The sequence below is a fragment of the Anas acuta genome, chromosome 3 (assembly GCF_963932015.1).
Source record: "Anas acuta chromosome 3, bAnaAcu1.1, whole genome shotgun sequence".
In the NCBI taxonomy this organism is placed as follows: Eukaryota; Metazoa; Chordata; class Aves; order Anseriformes; family Anatidae; genus Anas; species Anas acuta.
In genome coordinates this window covers 18555586-18573156 of record NC_088981.1, presented here as the reverse complement: position 1 = coordinate 18573156, position 17571 = coordinate 18555586, and the positions used below count along the sequence as shown (strand labels likewise).

At 40.7% G+C, this 17571-nt stretch overlaps 1 long non-coding RNA gene across 3 annotated transcripts in view; it reads right to left on the bottom strand.

The window, feature by feature from the left end:
* LOC137853528 (uncharacterized) overlaps positions 1-17571 on the bottom strand; it is a 174785-nt gene that overhangs the window by 145733 nt on the left and 11481 nt on the right. The window lies entirely within an intron of this gene.

Below are 17571 nucleotides of genomic sequence, written 5' to 3'. Positions count from 1 at the left end.
ATTCTACGCAGCTAAAAAAGAACAATGCTGTACCGTCTTTACTGAGAATACACTCTCCTGCCATAGGAGGCTTTTCATGTATCTCTAACAATCCTGTACATACTCCAAAACTCACACTAATTAAAAGCAAATAATCAAATACATTCAATTTGAAAAGTTGGCAAACTCGCTTGTATTATTGTGTTAGCACCTTGGCACCAAAATGATCACATCGTGCTAATCTCATTGTGCAGGAGAGCTCTTGAGCATGTTATTCAGAAGGTCTGCTCCCCGCCCCCCACCTCCCAGACCCATCCCATCCTCCTCCACCACCAGCACTCGCTTTCTTTAACTAGATAAAGAAATGAAAACGTAAGCAGAGATAAGCAAACCCAGGACTGTATTTTCATAGTATTTCACTCGGGCAAGCAGAACTTGTGCTACCTTTTACAGAGATTTCCTTTCGTCCTGGTTTCAGTTCATCTCCACAGACAGAGCTGGTAAACCTGAAAGCTGCTTTAAAATAAACTAAACAATCTGCATTTGCTTCTCGTTAGCTCTCACTTATAATATTATTACATTGTGGTACAGAGTGCTCAGCTACCACAGCAATGTGCAGAGTATAAGTGAAATAGATAAGAGGCTATAGGAATCAGTAGCATATGACTGACCAGATGAAGAAACCCAGAAGGAAGTATCTTGGGATTTCTTCTCTTTGGAAGTCTTATCTTACAGGTAAGATTTCTTTTCATTTGCTGTGGGATAACAAAAGAGCTGTCTTCACTAACACTGTAATTCAAATTAAAAAACAATGTGTTTTGCTCTGTACATTGTGCAGAACTTTCTTTTTCTTAACAAGCCTAGTTTCTACAGAGAAAAACTGTAGTGAGGCGTGTAAAAACATGCCTGAGCTCTTGTTAAGAGGCCACCACTTTCTGAAGGACGTGGAATATCATAAGTGTAGAATGGATGATGTTAGAAAGACAGGGTGAGGCTGGCAGGGACCTCTGGAGGCTGGTACAGGGACACGCAGAGCGGGCTGCCCAGGGCCGTGTCCAGTTGGATGTTGAGCATCTCCAAGGAGGACACTCCACAGCCTCTGGGCAGCCTGTGCCAGTGCTTCCATCACCGCACTGAGGACTGCCCAAGAGCCTCCAGACAGACCCATGTCCAGTGGGCCCATGGAGGTAAAGCCAGACTCATTTTAGAGTGAAGTAGCATAGGGTGCTCAAATTGTACTGGGGTAGCGTGGTGAAGAAACACAACTTCCATATATCTTGCTCCTCCAGCTACAGGTTTTAGGTAACAACAAGCCTAAAATCTTAAAATGCACATGATTTTTTCTGCTGACTTCATCAGGCTTAAATCAGGCACCATATACGGACAGGCCAAAAGACAATATTGGTGTTAATTACATCAACTGATATTACATATTCATGGAGAAATGCTTTGTTCATAAACTTCTCACTTAAAGCTTGCTTAAAGGAAAAACAGGATTCTCAACAAATACATAGTTATTGGACTAAGCAAGTTTGAGTTCGAGTTGTTCCTGAATAGAAATCTGTCAGGAAGAAAAGTTGATCAGCCAACACAGTAAGTACCAACAGCGCTGCCCAAGCTTGGAAAGTCCTCAGTCTCCACGGGGAGTGCTCCCATTGATACTACCAGGAGAAATGCTTGTAGACATCAGGATAGCATATGGCCTCCGAAATCAATATTGGTTTGCAGCTTGACATATGGATGGATAGATACCACAGAGAGATTGAAATAAATATGACAAACTAAGTCATACAAAGAAAAACATGTATACACAATCACACTTGAACAGATGCTTTGGCTGAAATAGGTGATTTAGAGGAACACATTGTAGATCTGAGAAATGGAAAAATTCATCTAAAACGTACAGTAGCATAATGCACTTTTGCAAGCAAAACTGAAGGATTCAGAGAAATTCCTCAGGGACAATGCTAAGAGAAGATACTTGTGAAGAAGTTGTTGATGATAATGCTGTAGATTTAACAGCAAATCTGACAGAATACTTCCCTCCCCCAGTTTCCACAGCAATCGGAACAGAGAGGTTTTAAAAAACAGCTCCATAGCATGAAAGAGAAGAAGAAGATGGATTTCTCCTAGGCATTAAAACAGGCTGATGCAAACACTTCAGTCTTGTTTGTGGTTTAACGCATTACCCCAGAGATCTGAATGTGAAATCTGGACTTCAGGAAGAAAATCCTCATTTAGCAATGACAGCACTGCAATAGCTATGTGTGAAAGCTCTTCCAGCACTGTTTTCTGCTTGCCATATGGCCAACTTCACCCACATTAATAGCAACTACTGAGCAAAGTCTCAGCATTTTGAAAGAGAAACAGAGAGAAATGCAGAAGTCTCATCAGCAAGTATGGCCTAAGGAACATCCAGTTGTCTACTTAGCCTGATAAATTTAACCTTGTCTGATGCTATTAAGGTATAGATTTAGTGCATTCATTTTATCTCTCCAAATAAAAACATCAGTATCAGTCCCAAATAGTTTGGGACTTAGGTACTTTAGAGGTTTTGCAGCCCCGTTCCTATTTTCTAACCATTTAAACCATTCCAGCATCTGATGTTACAGCTTTAGTGACTGTTAGAAGTTCTCAGGTCTTTCCATAGACTCATAAGGTTCAGAAGCTAGCAGAAATACCTTCTTTCTGTTTGCACGTGCAAACACCATAGAGAAGAGTATACCCACCCCAGCCCTCCATCCCAACAAAAACACTTCTTGCCTGTGTTTGGCCCTGAAATGCAACACAAGAGAACCAAGTTTCTGGTTTTCAGAGAAAATAGATGAGCACCATTCACAAAGACTCAGAATGTGATGAATTTACCCCAGTGGAAAGCAGTGGACTCCCCGATTTATTTATTTATTTATCTCTAAACTCACTTATTTCCAGTGATTCAGGGACCTGTTTACTATGAGCTGAACCAAAGAACATGTTACTGTATCCCTCTAAAATCCAAGGGACAAGGAGCTTCCCTGCTGCAGATGGAAGTCCCACATGAGTTGACAGATGAGTAGGAAGAGGGGGCCCGCATCAGTTAACAGACAACTTTATACTCTTTATAAATGGATGCTGTACTCATAAATGGTGTCAGACCAAAGAAAATCCAAATGTGATTTATGCAAAGGGTAGGTACTACAGAAACAAGGCAATCGTGTCTGAAATTGCCCTGCAGAAACACGCTTCAATCCTGAGCTACAGGAACCAACTTTAATGCTTCCATATCATTGAGGTTTTCCTAAAACCTTCACGATGCTGTTACTGCTGATGGGAGCTCTCGTGTAGACAAGATGTTCATCACTGCCAGCATTTTTATGATTCTAGTCTTTCTGGTTTCCAGGTTGATGACATTGCTTTGCTTATTCATCACTTTTACTTCTGGGAGCTGTGCATGGACCTATTTAGTAACAGTAGGAAATCTTAATGTAGAAAGAGGCTGTTTCTGCTGCAATATCTGCTTAGCCCTCAGAGAGCATCAAAGATAACAGCTAAAGTAATGTGCAGATTAAAAATTGAGCAGAGACCACCTATTCATTCACCTGCCTCAATGAGTAACCTTCATACAGCGTAACAAATGTCAGGCACACAGGAAGGGTAAACCAGCTATGGTTCCATAATCCATTCCCTAACTATCCAGGTCCTGAGAAAAGTAAACAAATTCTTTGCATAAGTGTGAATATTCCCTTTTGAGTATTAAGCAAAAATGGTAAGCTTGTTTATGAAAATAAACAGAAAACAGCACTGGTGCCATTCAAATCTAGACTGTAGTTATATTTTGTATAGTATTTGCAGAATTTTTCAGTTTTAAGCCTGGGGAAAAAAAAAAAAAAAAAAAAGTTACCAAGGTAAAGAACAGCTATGTTCAGTGAGCACTGAAGCCTGGTAAATATTCAGTTTTTAATGGCATCCACTTCTATTTTGTTCACTGAATTATTGGGCTGACCTTAAATTAGAGATCTGGATGGAGCTGAATTGAATATTGTGAAGATGAGTGTAATTACCTTGCTTCCCTTTATTCTAATTCATTTTTATTTTTTTTAATTCTTCATCTGTGTGACAAACTGAATGTCAGAGTGCTTGTAGATTTATACTCACAGCAACAGAGAGCAGAACTGATAGGCCAGATACTGGCACAAGGAAAGATATATCTGCATTGCGGTCAGGGGCGTGACTGCCGAGCCTCCTCGCCTTCCTCCCAGTGAAATAACTGCAGCTGTACATACTGTCCAGACTTCAGCATACACCAAATAATGCTGCCATGGTTCTGGCACCTGCAGACGAAGCCCAGGACTTCCCAGCCCTTTCATCCGAACCAGCTAGACCAAAGGCGATCTTGAGTGTATCAGCCCACCTCAACCCACAGCACGGACCTGGCCCTAAAAAACACATCACAGGCATGGCCCTAAAGATGCTTTTGGTCCAGGATCCCTCAGTGGCAGTGGAGGGAACCCGTACAAGCAAACAAATGGACTGTCATCCACTGCTCCACAGAGCCAATCTGGCCGACAATGATGATAAGGAAGCCACCCATGCCCAGCATCACAGGAGTCATACCAGGGGCCACCAGTACGGTAGACTTCTCTTATAACTAATGAATTTGGAGATTTGGACAAATAAATCCAAATCAGACCTCAGTGCACTTATCAACCCTGTCCTCGAGCCTCGATTTCACTATTTAATGTCAATATTTCTTTACACCTTCTAATTTAATTCAAAAACATTTCACAGTATGTTTCAGGTATATCTTACTCAATATCCACTGGTAAATCATGAAATAACAGCCTTCTCCGGTTAATCAAGGAAGCTGAGATTTACCAGTAGGTACATAGATGCCTAGCAGTAGGATAAGTAGAAACAGTGAGACTCCAACTGGTTAATGAAAATCTATACAGCAGGCCAAGGGGAAGAAGACCGGCATGAGCTCTTGATAGCCCTAAGAATATGTGCGATGGCCCTAGCTGTGCTCAATGGTAAATGTCACATCTCATGTCAGGCATTTATCCATGGCTGGGTGAATTGCCCCTGAAGACCATATTGCCTCAGAAGCTAAGTATTAGCAGCTGCATGCATGCCATTAACCCCTCACCTGCCACTCAACTTCGTACTCGCCCAGGGCCAAATACTTTAAAGAAGGGTTGACTGACTTCAGAGTGTGGGGGTAAAAAAGCTGCAGGACATATAATGTACAGCAAAGAGTGCCCATGTACATATGCCCTTTAGTAGGACAGTTGTGATGAGGGCACTGAGTATTCCAGCGGTTTTAGCTGATTTGAAAGACAATACTCCTATTCGTCTGCTCAGCTGAGTAAGAGTAAATTCCACGTTCAACCAACTATGTTGCAATTATATTTAAGTATATTGCTTTATCATAACACTAAAGTTAATGGAATATTTGTCTAAACTCTCCAAATTGTTTCTTGGATCTGTGAATTTCTTGTTAGGTGAACTTGAAAAGCGTATTTTGACCCATAGCAATTGAGGTAAGCATACAGAGATAGTGCCAATCGGAGGGCTTAGTTGCAATGCAAAGGGCAAATCTACAAACTCTCTTCTGCCATCCACAAAGAGCCACTTGGAAAACAAAGGGCATCATCATCCTAACCCTTAGCATGAACCAAGATTTCATCCACAGGCAGCAAATTCAGTGGTAAAAGCAGCCTAGAGAAGGGCATCATAATGACTAATGAAAAGATGTGGAAATATCCATATCAACTGTAACCTGAGAAAATGTTCTCATAATTTCATGCTGGCATAATAGACTGCGTCCAGGATTTTCTATTTTAGTTTTCCCATGATGTCTGAGACTTCACAACCATATTTTTAAAAGCACAATATCCTCTCTTTTACCTGCTATTCTATAGAAACTTTTTTAAAGTTTGCTAGCTAAGGGGCTTGGCCATAAACTTTGATCCACAAATGAATTCACCGTAAATGTGAAACAGTATGGGAAGGATTTACACTGTTTAACTTAAAAATCTAGCTTCATGCACCCACACCAAGACCATATATAATCAAGAGAGGTGAAACTGGCTCTTCCAGAAGGCCATTCAAAGCAGTGAACTCCAACGTTCCGCAACTTCCTGCAAATTTTAAAAGTCTTGGTTCCATTTTTTCTTTTGCTATTTGAAACATTTCAAAAACTGAGAAATTTAGAAATGTGGAAAAAACAGATCAAATGATCCCTGGCACTACTCACTTAACTACATTTGAAAATCAAAAAATCTCAAATAAGAAAAGAGAAATAAAGAAAATGGTATGAAAACTATGAAAATGTAACCTTAAATTGAAATGAAAATTTCAGATCTAAAAAAAAAAAAAATTAAAGGAAAATGACAATACTAATTAATAATTCCTTCAAAATGCTTTCCTACAAGAAATGTCAGTCTTCAGTAAATATATATGTATATACACAGCTGGGATTTCTTAGAGCTTCAAGTAACACAGAAGACCTTTCAGGAATTGATTGAAGCACTAAAAGTCCTATCACTTGAAACAGTCTGGACAACTGATCTCATACCCCCAAACATAGATATGTCAATAAGAATAAGACAGATTTTTCAGCTGCTTAAACAGAAGAATAATGGAAAACCACAAATCATGTGCTTATGGAACATTAAGAGAGACAGAAAGGCAAAATGCCAAAAGGCATTACAACTACACGACAAAGCAGGAGTCGTATCTGCCAACACTAATGATATTGGTACCTGATTTCTGAAGTGCTACGAAAGCTACTCCTTCCACAAATCCTACTAAGCTGCCTAGACCTGAAAGCATAGTCGCCAATATGCACTCTCCAATATATAACATCTAACAACTCTCAATTCATATGGGTAATTACAAAGATTTGGGCCGATACTTCAGAGTTCATGTTTTCAGAATGACAATCTCCAGCTCTCAAGTTCACATACATACTTTCTTCTCAAACTACCTCATACAAAGTCTATATAATTTCTTTCAAGTTAAACAACCTAGCATGGAACTATTTTGGCACAGTGCATCAGCACCATTGGATAAGAATGAGTTCAATGTGTTAATTTGTTTCATCTCTTCCTAATACTCTGTTTAAATAAGACCACAGCCTGATATGAACAAGGGAAGATAAGTCACTAGAGACAGAATAAATTCTACCGTCAGAGAAGAAAGAGAAAATAAGTGGACCTTTATTGACCTCAGAATACTCAAGACAACAGCGAGCTTCAGGACAGTACTGCAGACAGGAGGTGGAGGAAGTCTGCATAAACTCTAAGCCTAGAGTTGGGCCCCACTGTTACAACGGAAAACTAATCACTGAAACACTCTGTCATTGCCCAAGATAGAAATACACCTGCTAGCATAATGTCTGGAGAGCACACTGTGCAAGACAATACAGACAGCACAGACTGAGCTACAGAGGGAAGGGAAAGAGCAGAGAAGAAAGGAAAGAACAGAGAAAGTAGTATTTTAGCTAAGCCAATCTATTTTTGAAAGCCTTTTATATGCACAGCCCACAGAGGCACTTTATTACCAAAACCAGAGAGCTGTATTCACGCATGGAGCAGATACTGCCTCTCTTCAGGGCTACAATGTCATGTATCTGCTGAGGAATGGAAAAGCTTTGGTCCCGGTGAGGTTGGTGGGGGGGTTAGAGGTGCACACCCGCACAAGCTATGCACACTGCTTCTCTCCGCGTGGAAACCAGGGCACTTCGGAAGATGCAACGCACTCAAGTCTCTCCCCAGGGTGGAGTCAGCTTGTGGTCAAAACCTCAACTCCAGTGGGGAGCAGCCCCGTATCTAGCAGGAGAAAACTTGCCTACAGTACTATATCCTACAACACACTATCACACAATATTGCTCATGAAGCCGCTGCCCGCTTAACTTCAGCTTTGGAAAATCACATCAGCACCAAAATCCTTTTTGCACTTGTGATTCATCCAGGTACAGCATGGCAACAAGACCCTGACTAAAAGATTGTGACCTATATTATCTATATTCTTCCACTTCTAGGCTAGCACAGAATGGGGCATGAAGACACTACCTTATTCTGTTCTGTTTCAGAAACAGCTGGGACCTGAAAAGTCTTCTTAAGCTACCCTAATTAAAGCTCTTCTACATGAATCTTGCAGAGGGCTCGTGGAACAGAAGAATCAAATCAGACCCGGCCAATAGAGCAGTAAATGCTCAAAACCCATGTCAGAATGTCAGAGGCAAATACAACTCAAAGAACATGCATGAAAATTATGCATAAAGCCTTGTCATTTTGCACCATTATTTCCCTCAAAATCTACTACAAGCTTTTGAAACATAAGATTACTCCATTTAACATAAAACTGCTCCATACTCAATGCTATTATTATTAATGGATCTGAACATGCTCAGCTATGTCAGATCTCTAAGCACTCAGTGGAGAAATACTCATTTCCAGCAAGCCGCACAAACAAGAAAATAGTGTCAGATCTAATCCCTCCAACTCAAAGAAGCAATTGCAGTTTATCATCTTTTCTAATTCCCATTTAGAAGTTAATGGAGAGGCTTTTAATAGATTCTTTTTTGCTTTTTCTAGAGCAAAACAGGAAATGACTAATAAACTGGGATTTATTAACCAAAAATAAAGGAAAATGTTAGAAAAGCTGTATTTCATGTTCTTTATCCTTCTTGAATGGTATTATCCACAAAACAACTTATTTTCAGACGAAGAGTTCAGCAAACCAGAAATTATCTGCTGGTTGCCCACAAGATGACCTGTACGTTTGCAGTCTTGGCGTATTCTGTATTCAAACTCAGGGAACTACCTCAAGTACCTGAACCAAAATGTGCATTCCGTAATGCCAGATCCCACTTGAACACAGGATCCAGGTTTTACAGCAAAAATTCACTGGCTGACATTTGTGCAGGGCTGAAGATGCAATCTTGGCTGAAAAGTCTTCCTTCTGAATCCAAGGCATAGCAGCTCTCTCCAAGACAGCGTGTTGCTCGTCTGAGCCCTTCCTGCCTAGACAGTACGTCTGGCCCATCAGTAGCTTCACCTAAAGATTCCTGGGAGCAGCTTTCTGTAGATACAGGCTTAAACTGCAAAGTCTGGATTCTCAATCAATGGGTCAGGATCATAAGGAAATGTAAGGACCAAATTGTAATGACGTTTGCTCCGTAAGTCCCTATGAATATTCAGTTACAAATACTTTGGTGTACTTATAGTTACCCCCACAACTCTCCTTTGTGTTGTGAGCAAGAATGAAAGCGAAGAGATGATTCTTCAGAAGAGCTGGCTCATTAGTACAGTGCCAAGGCATCAGTTTGTCTCACTAAATTCAGAATTTCCCTCCTAGGATCAGTAAGAGTTTATTACCAAACAGCAGGGTTGCTTTTTTTCTTTCTTTCTTTGTAGTTGTTTGGTTGTTTTCTGTTTGTTTTTTGTTTGTTTGTTTTTAAAAAAGGTAATAACTACTACTTTGCCAACAGATTTTAATTGCAATGGCTAAAGATGTTTGACTGCTAAACAAACAGGGCAACCTAGAATGTGTTTCTAACACTCCAGTATATGTCCCCATTCACACTTCTATCACGCAGCTGCAGCCTGGGTTGCAACCACCCAAGCTGTCTATCCTGTGGCCCCTGGAACACCCCAAAAGCCCATGCAGTTCCTCCACAAGACCAGATTGGTACTTTGCAGTATGAAATACATGCATTTGCAAATCTGGCTACAGCCTTTATTTCCCCTCTCTTCTTTTCCAAGCTATGCTGAACATATAGGAACACGAGTTGAGGGTTTGTAGGTGAAACTCAAATTTGTCAATAGGACAGCTTTCTGTCCCAGCTACAGATTAAGGGGCATTTTTCTGACTTTTTAAAATACACCATGATAAATTGAAATGCCTGTAAAGAACCTGCTATGGTCTGGTAGATTCACACAGTGACCTGAATTATTTTCAGCATTAACCTGTGTTATCACAGTGGAATTATTGGGGTGAGAGTGAGTTCACACTTCTGGTTGTCTTTGTTTCCAATGGTCATTGATATCAAAAGCCATCCTGCACCTGCTGTGAAAATAAATAGTGTCATCATTGTATTAGACATTTTAAAGATATCTAAATGTCTATTTTCCCTAATAGACTGAATCAAAGCCCAAGTTCTAGAGAGTGCTTTTCACTGATTTGGTCAAATAGCAAGTTCGATGTGCCTGAAACCTTGCCTGTTATTTTCTATTATATCGGCTTATCTAATAAAGGAAAGTCCTCTCCCTACCAATCTCTCAGTCCCCTCTAATATTCTTAGACTATCACAGCTTTAATAGTATACTTCACATCTTTTCAACTAATATACTCCTCCCACTTCAAATAACATCTAAAGCAATAATAGAAAATAAGTATGCACGTAGTGCTAATAGACCACACTTTGAACTTGTTAACAGTTTGGTATAAAGTGAATTCTAGAAAAGTGGAATCAAAGTAAAAGAGAGGAAAATCCAGTGTTCTCTGCCAAACTTGAACCAGCAAAAACAGTAAATGCTTTAAATCTTATAAACAGTAAGGGACTGTTCTAACTTTCTGATGAGAATAGGGAGATCTCTTTCATATCCAGTGATGGTAACTCAGAGCAGTGGGAAGCACTGAAGCAGTGGGAAGAGATGCAATGCATTAGAGATGCCTCACCAGAATCCATTACATTATAGGGTAGAAAGCTAAGACTGACAAGCAGTGTATGCTATGTAAAAGCCAGGTATTTCCATTAATGGGTTTGCACCACCTTAGACTCTGCGTCTGAGAGTCACTTTGCTTGTAATTACTGGAATTAAATTTAGCCAGGCATATTCTGTTTCTCCAGTTTTCTAATCTGCAGCCAATCATAAGACCTGCACCCAAACATGACTTTTATAAAGATATTAATGAAGTTATTAAATTTCTACCTTTGTGTAAAAAACTTTACTGTGTTTTAAGACATTTGTTTCTGCAGTGAGGGGACAGGGCTGCATAACACTGAACTCCGGGTTCTCAATCATATCTATCTCCTTGTACATCAGATTATTTCTGCCAAGCTGGTTATATTTTTTTCCAAGCAAACCCTAACTATCAGGGAGGTCTAACACACTGTTCCTTTACCATCAGCTTTGTTTTCAAACACACAATGGTTTGGCATGACTCCAGTCACCACCAGGTGATTTTTGGCCCTTGCCCTTTTTATTATCTGGTATCTCTTAGGGAACCACAGATGAAACCAATAGAAAAGGAGAGAAAAAGAAAAAGCAGGGGAAAAAAAAGAGCTTCTCCTTTGCTTTCCTGGTAACGTGACATCTTGCCCTCTTTGCATTATATATTTTTGTCCAGCTGATGCTTTGTCCTAGTGGAATCGTGGTTCTAGTATTAGCTCCAAATGGTAGGCAGGCATTTTCATTAAAAACAATTACTATTTCCAAACAGGAGCTGGTTCCTCAGTTCCAGCCATTCTTGCTGTAAAACGTTCAGCTGAGAGGAGCAGATTGTTCCTGCTGAAAATGAATGGAATCTGGCAGGAAAACCTCATGTTTTTCCAATCCTAGTTTTTTTTACAAAGAAAACACTGGGATCTTGTTGAAAAATTACAATTGTTTTGGTGGGCACATTATTTTTCTCAGTTGAACTGTTTCCAGCTACAGGAGACAAGTTTTGTGCATATATATGAGTCTGTGTGAATATATATGTATATATCTACACATGCACTCAAGTTTTTATATATAATTGCTATGTAGAAAATTATTAATCAGTCAAGGAAGAGTAAACACATTTTTGTTATTAAAAAGCATTTATGCAAATTTATTTTTTTAAAAAAACAGCTTCCACATTATGAACCTTCAAAAGAAAGTCAATGAGTAAAATACTATATCATAATAACAGCTAGCTTCACTTTTAATACTAGGAAAAGAAAGAGGCCAAGGTGACTGAACTATTTATCCCTTGGTTGTTCTCACTAACTTAAAAACATTGTCAGAATGAATTATTCTGATAAAGATATCAAAGGAGAGAAAAGAGAAGACACTATTATAGCCATCAAAGGAACAAGCCACAGAGGTCCCCCTATTGATTACCCATATGGATGCTGCCATTCGGTAAGAAGTGATTTTGTTTACCTCAGACAGAAATAGATAATGGATCAGGCTGACCTTGCATTCACATGGGGGTGGAACCACCTCCTTCTATTAGTTGTTTTTCCCTTCCATATGAAGCATTCACCCCCAGGGCCAGCAGTCAGTGAGTTGGGTGAGATGCTTGTGGGCCTTGTGCCAGCTGTACCTTGAGAGTTTAAGAGTGCACCCCAGGCAAAGTTCGGCCCCACATCAGCAACAACACATTGCAGCCTTCAAGTCCATCCCCTCTGTGCCAACAGACAGGCAGGATCGAGACACAACGCATCTCTACCCAACACCTTCAACACCTTAACCAGCACCTGACAGCCAAAGCCAGAACAGGGCAGGAAAGGAACGGGAATAAAACTCTCTGCCAGAAGCATGCAGCAAGCTAGTACAGTACCTACCACATATCAGCTCAAAAGTTGATCACCTCAAGGATGTGCTGCCCAACCCTCTGGTGCACTTTGATCACAGTTGCACAAGCATAACAAGCAACCCAATAGCCCCCTGAATTTCCTGAGGCTGAGAAGCTGACTCCTCAGTGAAGCCAGCTGTAACTCACTGATTTGCAAGAGTCTTTTGACCCAACATCCATACATGACAAAGGAAGCCTTAAGGGAAAGGATGACAAGTATTAGGAAAACTGTCCATTTTAAGAGTGATCACCTAATAGGAGAAGGAAAAATGAGAAGCATTTCCCTTTTCTGTTGTTGCCCAGCTAATACAATTTCTTGTCTCCCTTTCAGTTATTCTTGCCCAGAATTTCATCATTATAATAATAAAATTATAGAAATTTACAGCCAAAAAAAACCTTGAGAGATCTGCTGGCCCAGCTCCTTGCTGCCAGGCAGGATCAACTACACCTAGACCTCCTCTGATGGATAGCTGTTCAACTTGGACTTGAAAACCCCCACAGAAGAGTCCCAAACACCCCTCGTGAATTTGCTGTTTGGGTTGTTTGTGCTGGAGATTAGCCTGTAGATCTATACATGCTCAGCACAAAAGCTGCAAGAAAAACAAACATACCATCACTTCTGCCCTCTCCACAGTCTCCTGGCCTCAGCACCCTGCTCCACCCAAACCCTACAACCTCCCCAGGTATGCAGGGGTCAGAAACCTCACATGATTTGGCACTGGAGGGCTATAGCACACATACTACCATCCTGTCCCTAAGATCCCAGCCACCTTGCATTAACCAAAGACCACATTTTTATTGCTCTAAAAGAATATAGGACTTCACAGTCAGAATTTGAATGGCACAAAGTACTTTGAACAAGTTCACTCTTCTTCTCATTTCTTAACATAATTTAAAGTCAGACACTAAATAAAGTGTCAGCAGGCTTCCCACAAGGATCCAGCTGTTGAATATTGTTGTGTTTGCTTTGAAGTTGAGAGAAAAAAAAATATTGTTTGCCAACTTATTATTCAAAAAATGCCAGAAGAACCTTCTTGCAAACAAATAAACAAGATGCAAAAGAAATGCTGGCACCAAAGTGGCACAGTCTGAATTATGGAGTTCTCAAATAATTTTGAAAGTTAAACTGTAAGATACATAAGTGTTCACAGAATTCTCTTTGTAAATAAGCTTAGATTTATTAGGCTTTGTCAGCCCCTTGCACATAGAGGAAACAGAGAGTATACTGCGCAAATGAGAAAGTCATTTTCTCGTGAAATAAATTAAGGCTCTGATCACTGCTGAAGGAGCACTTTTGTTTTGGCAACTTGTATTTACTATTTGTTTCAGTTTCATCTGGTTTGTGCCATCCTCCAATGATTTATCCCAGCAGCATCCATTTTATAGAAAACCAAAATACAGCAGGGACACTAAAAGGGCAGACACCAGAGACCAACCCAACAGTTCGGTTACATGCACCACAGCATCCAGCAGCACCCAAACCCAGCTATGCCCACCGGGGCCATGCACTCACATGTGGAAAACACCTCATTTTAAGTGCTGTTTCTGTTTCCATTGTGTGCATGTAAGCACACCCTTTTTCTGTGAGCACCCACTAGGCCTGAGGGTGGCTCTTAAGTGTAAATGGAGAAAGCCTCCTCTCAGGTTGCCGTTTCAAGTGTCCTTCTGGAGCATGACTGAAGACAAGCAGAAAACAGAAGCTACAGTTAAGCTGGTCTCATGTGGTTGTTGCAACACAGCTTTTGTGTTGCACAGGCCACAGTGCGAGAAGATATCACTGGGCGGCCAACTGGAAAGGACCATAAGGAAAAGCTTTTCCATCATGAATATAAGACCTAGAGATCAAAGTTCACCACATACAGGAGCAATGAAGTGGTGGCACTCTTCTGATTACCTAAACCATGGGCATATACATATATATTATTTTCCTGACCAAGAGTTTAACACTTACAGCAACCCTGCACCTTCTTCCTGGTTTTCACTTTACTTTGTTCTGCAGGCTACGCAGCTTGTGTGAGCACTCCCTAATTCACTCCAGGTCAAATATCCCAGCTGAAACCACAGTTTCCAGCTGTATAAACTAAGCTGGCTAATTTACCCTTAAAACAACTTAAGGAGTCAGAAGCAGTAACCTCTGAGAAGGAGGGCAGTAATTTCTTCTATAGGGACATCTCAGTCCCAAAGAGGGTAAGCTCTCTTTGGGCATAAAGGTGAAAGATCTGCACATCCGTTGAGTGATTCACCCCCCGAGTGAAAGTCAGATTCATTTTCCTGCAAGATATCTCCAACCCTGAACTCAAATGGAAGTCAGACTTTACCAGTCCTGACCCTACTGAAGTCAAAGACAGTTTTGTCATTGACTTCAACAAAACTAGGATTCACCCTAGGGTAAGGGGCATTGTGTTTTTCAGCAGCCACCCATGTGGAAATTTTGCTTAGATGACTGACTGCCTGGAAGGTAGCATTGCTAGGCCACAACATACCAGAAATGTTTGTGTTAACCCACATACGCCAGCATTTGAAACTGCAGAGATCTGAGCACACCCTTGTCCTCTAGAAAGAGCGTGTTCCTATACCCTTGGCTTCTTTACTCCACCTGAAGCTGGTTATGCACCTGATGTACCTAGCCTGTTGTTCAGCTGTGCTACTGGGTCTGACTGTTTATCAGAAAACATCAGAGAGGTTTTATGTTCACACATTGTTAATAATATGACAGACCTTGAAAATATAATGTCTTTTTATAGCTACTGTATGCATTGTGAACTCGAAAGAAAACAACTCCTGAAAACAGAGTTGAAAATAGGTTACTACATTCATGTTTCATGTTCACTCACATTCCAATAAAAAAAAAAATCCATTTGATGTATGTTCAGAGCAGAGGGAAATGGATAAAAATATAGGAAGCAGGAAGCTAAAGAATTCAAAACATGCCTAAGAAATTCCTCAAGTCATCTCAGGGATTCATCTGGTACTTAGAACCCAGGCTGAACACTCTAGTGAGCTCAAGTGCACTAAAATACATATGCAGAGGTATTCCAAAAATGCATCTCTGAACTGTGAGTCTGAACCACAGTTCTTGCTATTACAGAAATGCGACAAAACTCCTTGGCAATATTGATTGCTTGTGCATTGGCTTTTCAGTATAAGAAGGCCAACACTTTGCAACAAATGCATATACATTTATACGTATGCAGATTTGGCATTCTATTAAAACTGCCAGGCAAAGCATGCTGCATAAAGTTAAAAACAACTCTGCAATACAGTTAAGCTTGTGCTCAGCTGAGCTGTTTTAACCTGTTCTAATTAGGGAAGGCTTCACACAAACCCATCAAATCAGAGATGGAAGTAAAGCATCAGAAAACGTGGAAAGGATGTACATAGGAGGAAAAGCACAGAGAGAGAAAATTTCAGCCTTTGCATCTTTGACTTCTTTCCAGTTCAGAAGCCTCCACAGAAGCTCTCACAAGGTGGGTTTCTTCTTTCTGTTTCTTCAGTCTAGAAATTAAAGCAGGTAGCTATTGACAGGTGGAAGGGTGCCTGACAAGATTTTCACCATTCCTGTTCTCCTATCTGCAATGGGATGCTTAACAGTACTTCTGTGCTTCCACTTACAGGCCAAGCTGCAACAAAGTAGTTCAGCCATCTAAAAAAATAAATTTATTGTAGCAGCTAGAAGTGAAGAGCCCTCTCCTTATAAGATGTAGTAGGTGCTAAATTTTATGGTTCTGAAGTGAGCCGAAAAAGAATTTGGGAATAGAAAATAAGTCAGCCTCCTTCACTGCATCTGCCCGCAGACACCGATCTAAAAGGCAGGATTTATGACCATGGCTGTCCCTGTGCAATCTGCGCAAAAAGGACAAACTTTCCACAGCTATGCACAGTCCAGTCATGCCCAGTGGAACCATCATTGGCACCAACTATACCAACACCAGCATCATCCATCAATGGATCTCAGAGAGCGAGTTCCCAGAGGATGAAGGAATGGGGAATGACTTAATGCCTTTCCAAATGGCAAAGCGTTATTTTCATTTTACAGATGGGAAGCTGAGGGTAAAGGAACCTGAGTGACTTTGGCCCACACAACAAGGCCAGAAGCAACCTCAGATTTCCTGAACACTGTTCCTGGAGCACAGGAAGGGCCACTTGGCTCCTTCACTTTCCTTACCCCCACTAAGAGTTTTTCCACCACTACACAAATCAAGGAAGATACTCTCGTATGTCCCTATCCCCACTTAGAAACTGCCTCTTTCTGAGGTATATTTTATTTCCAGCCTCCCTCTTTCACTGCCAAAGAGCTTTCTACCTCAGTACTAGAGCCTTGCAGAGCAACTGCAAAATCCTGCAGTACAGCAGAGCAGAGGTTATATGGCCAAGACAACTGCTATTTTCATCAATTCTTCAGCAAACCAGCTGATCGTAAAAGCTATTCTTGACTAGCCTGCCTTTGTAACACCAGTCGCCAGGAGAACACAGCACATACTATTGGCTGTGGCCCTCACTAAAAATACACTGCATTCTTGCACAACAACAAAAGCTCCCAGTAGGGCCAATGGACAGCAGACTAAAAACAGTAACCAAAGGCTTTAAATTGCACAAATTACAAAGGTAGAAGAACTGAAAGCAGCATGCCACTAAAAGCCATCTGCCATCTTGGCCCGCCCATGTGTCCCTTCTCCCCAGCAGTGTTTTATATTAGTAATGATGTCTCTGTATTATGTATGACAGAGTCTCTGCTGCTTTGAGCAAGCAATAATATAGATGCTCCTTCAGTCCAGTACTTTGCATATACACACTAGCTGGGGGAGCAGAAGATCTGCTTCCCAGTCTCTCTCTCTGGACGTAGCTCAATTGGAAGGCAATATCCACATGCATTTATTCTCCAATACATGTACATGTTGTATTACCAGGACTCCCATGCATATTAATAATACACAAAAATACATAGACATAAGCATGGATTCAGCCATGATGTGGATTAGATGATACAAGAATGGACAATGGAGAATTACAAGAAGAAAATCAGCAAATGGTTATTCTGATTCAGGGCCTGTTCCCAGCAT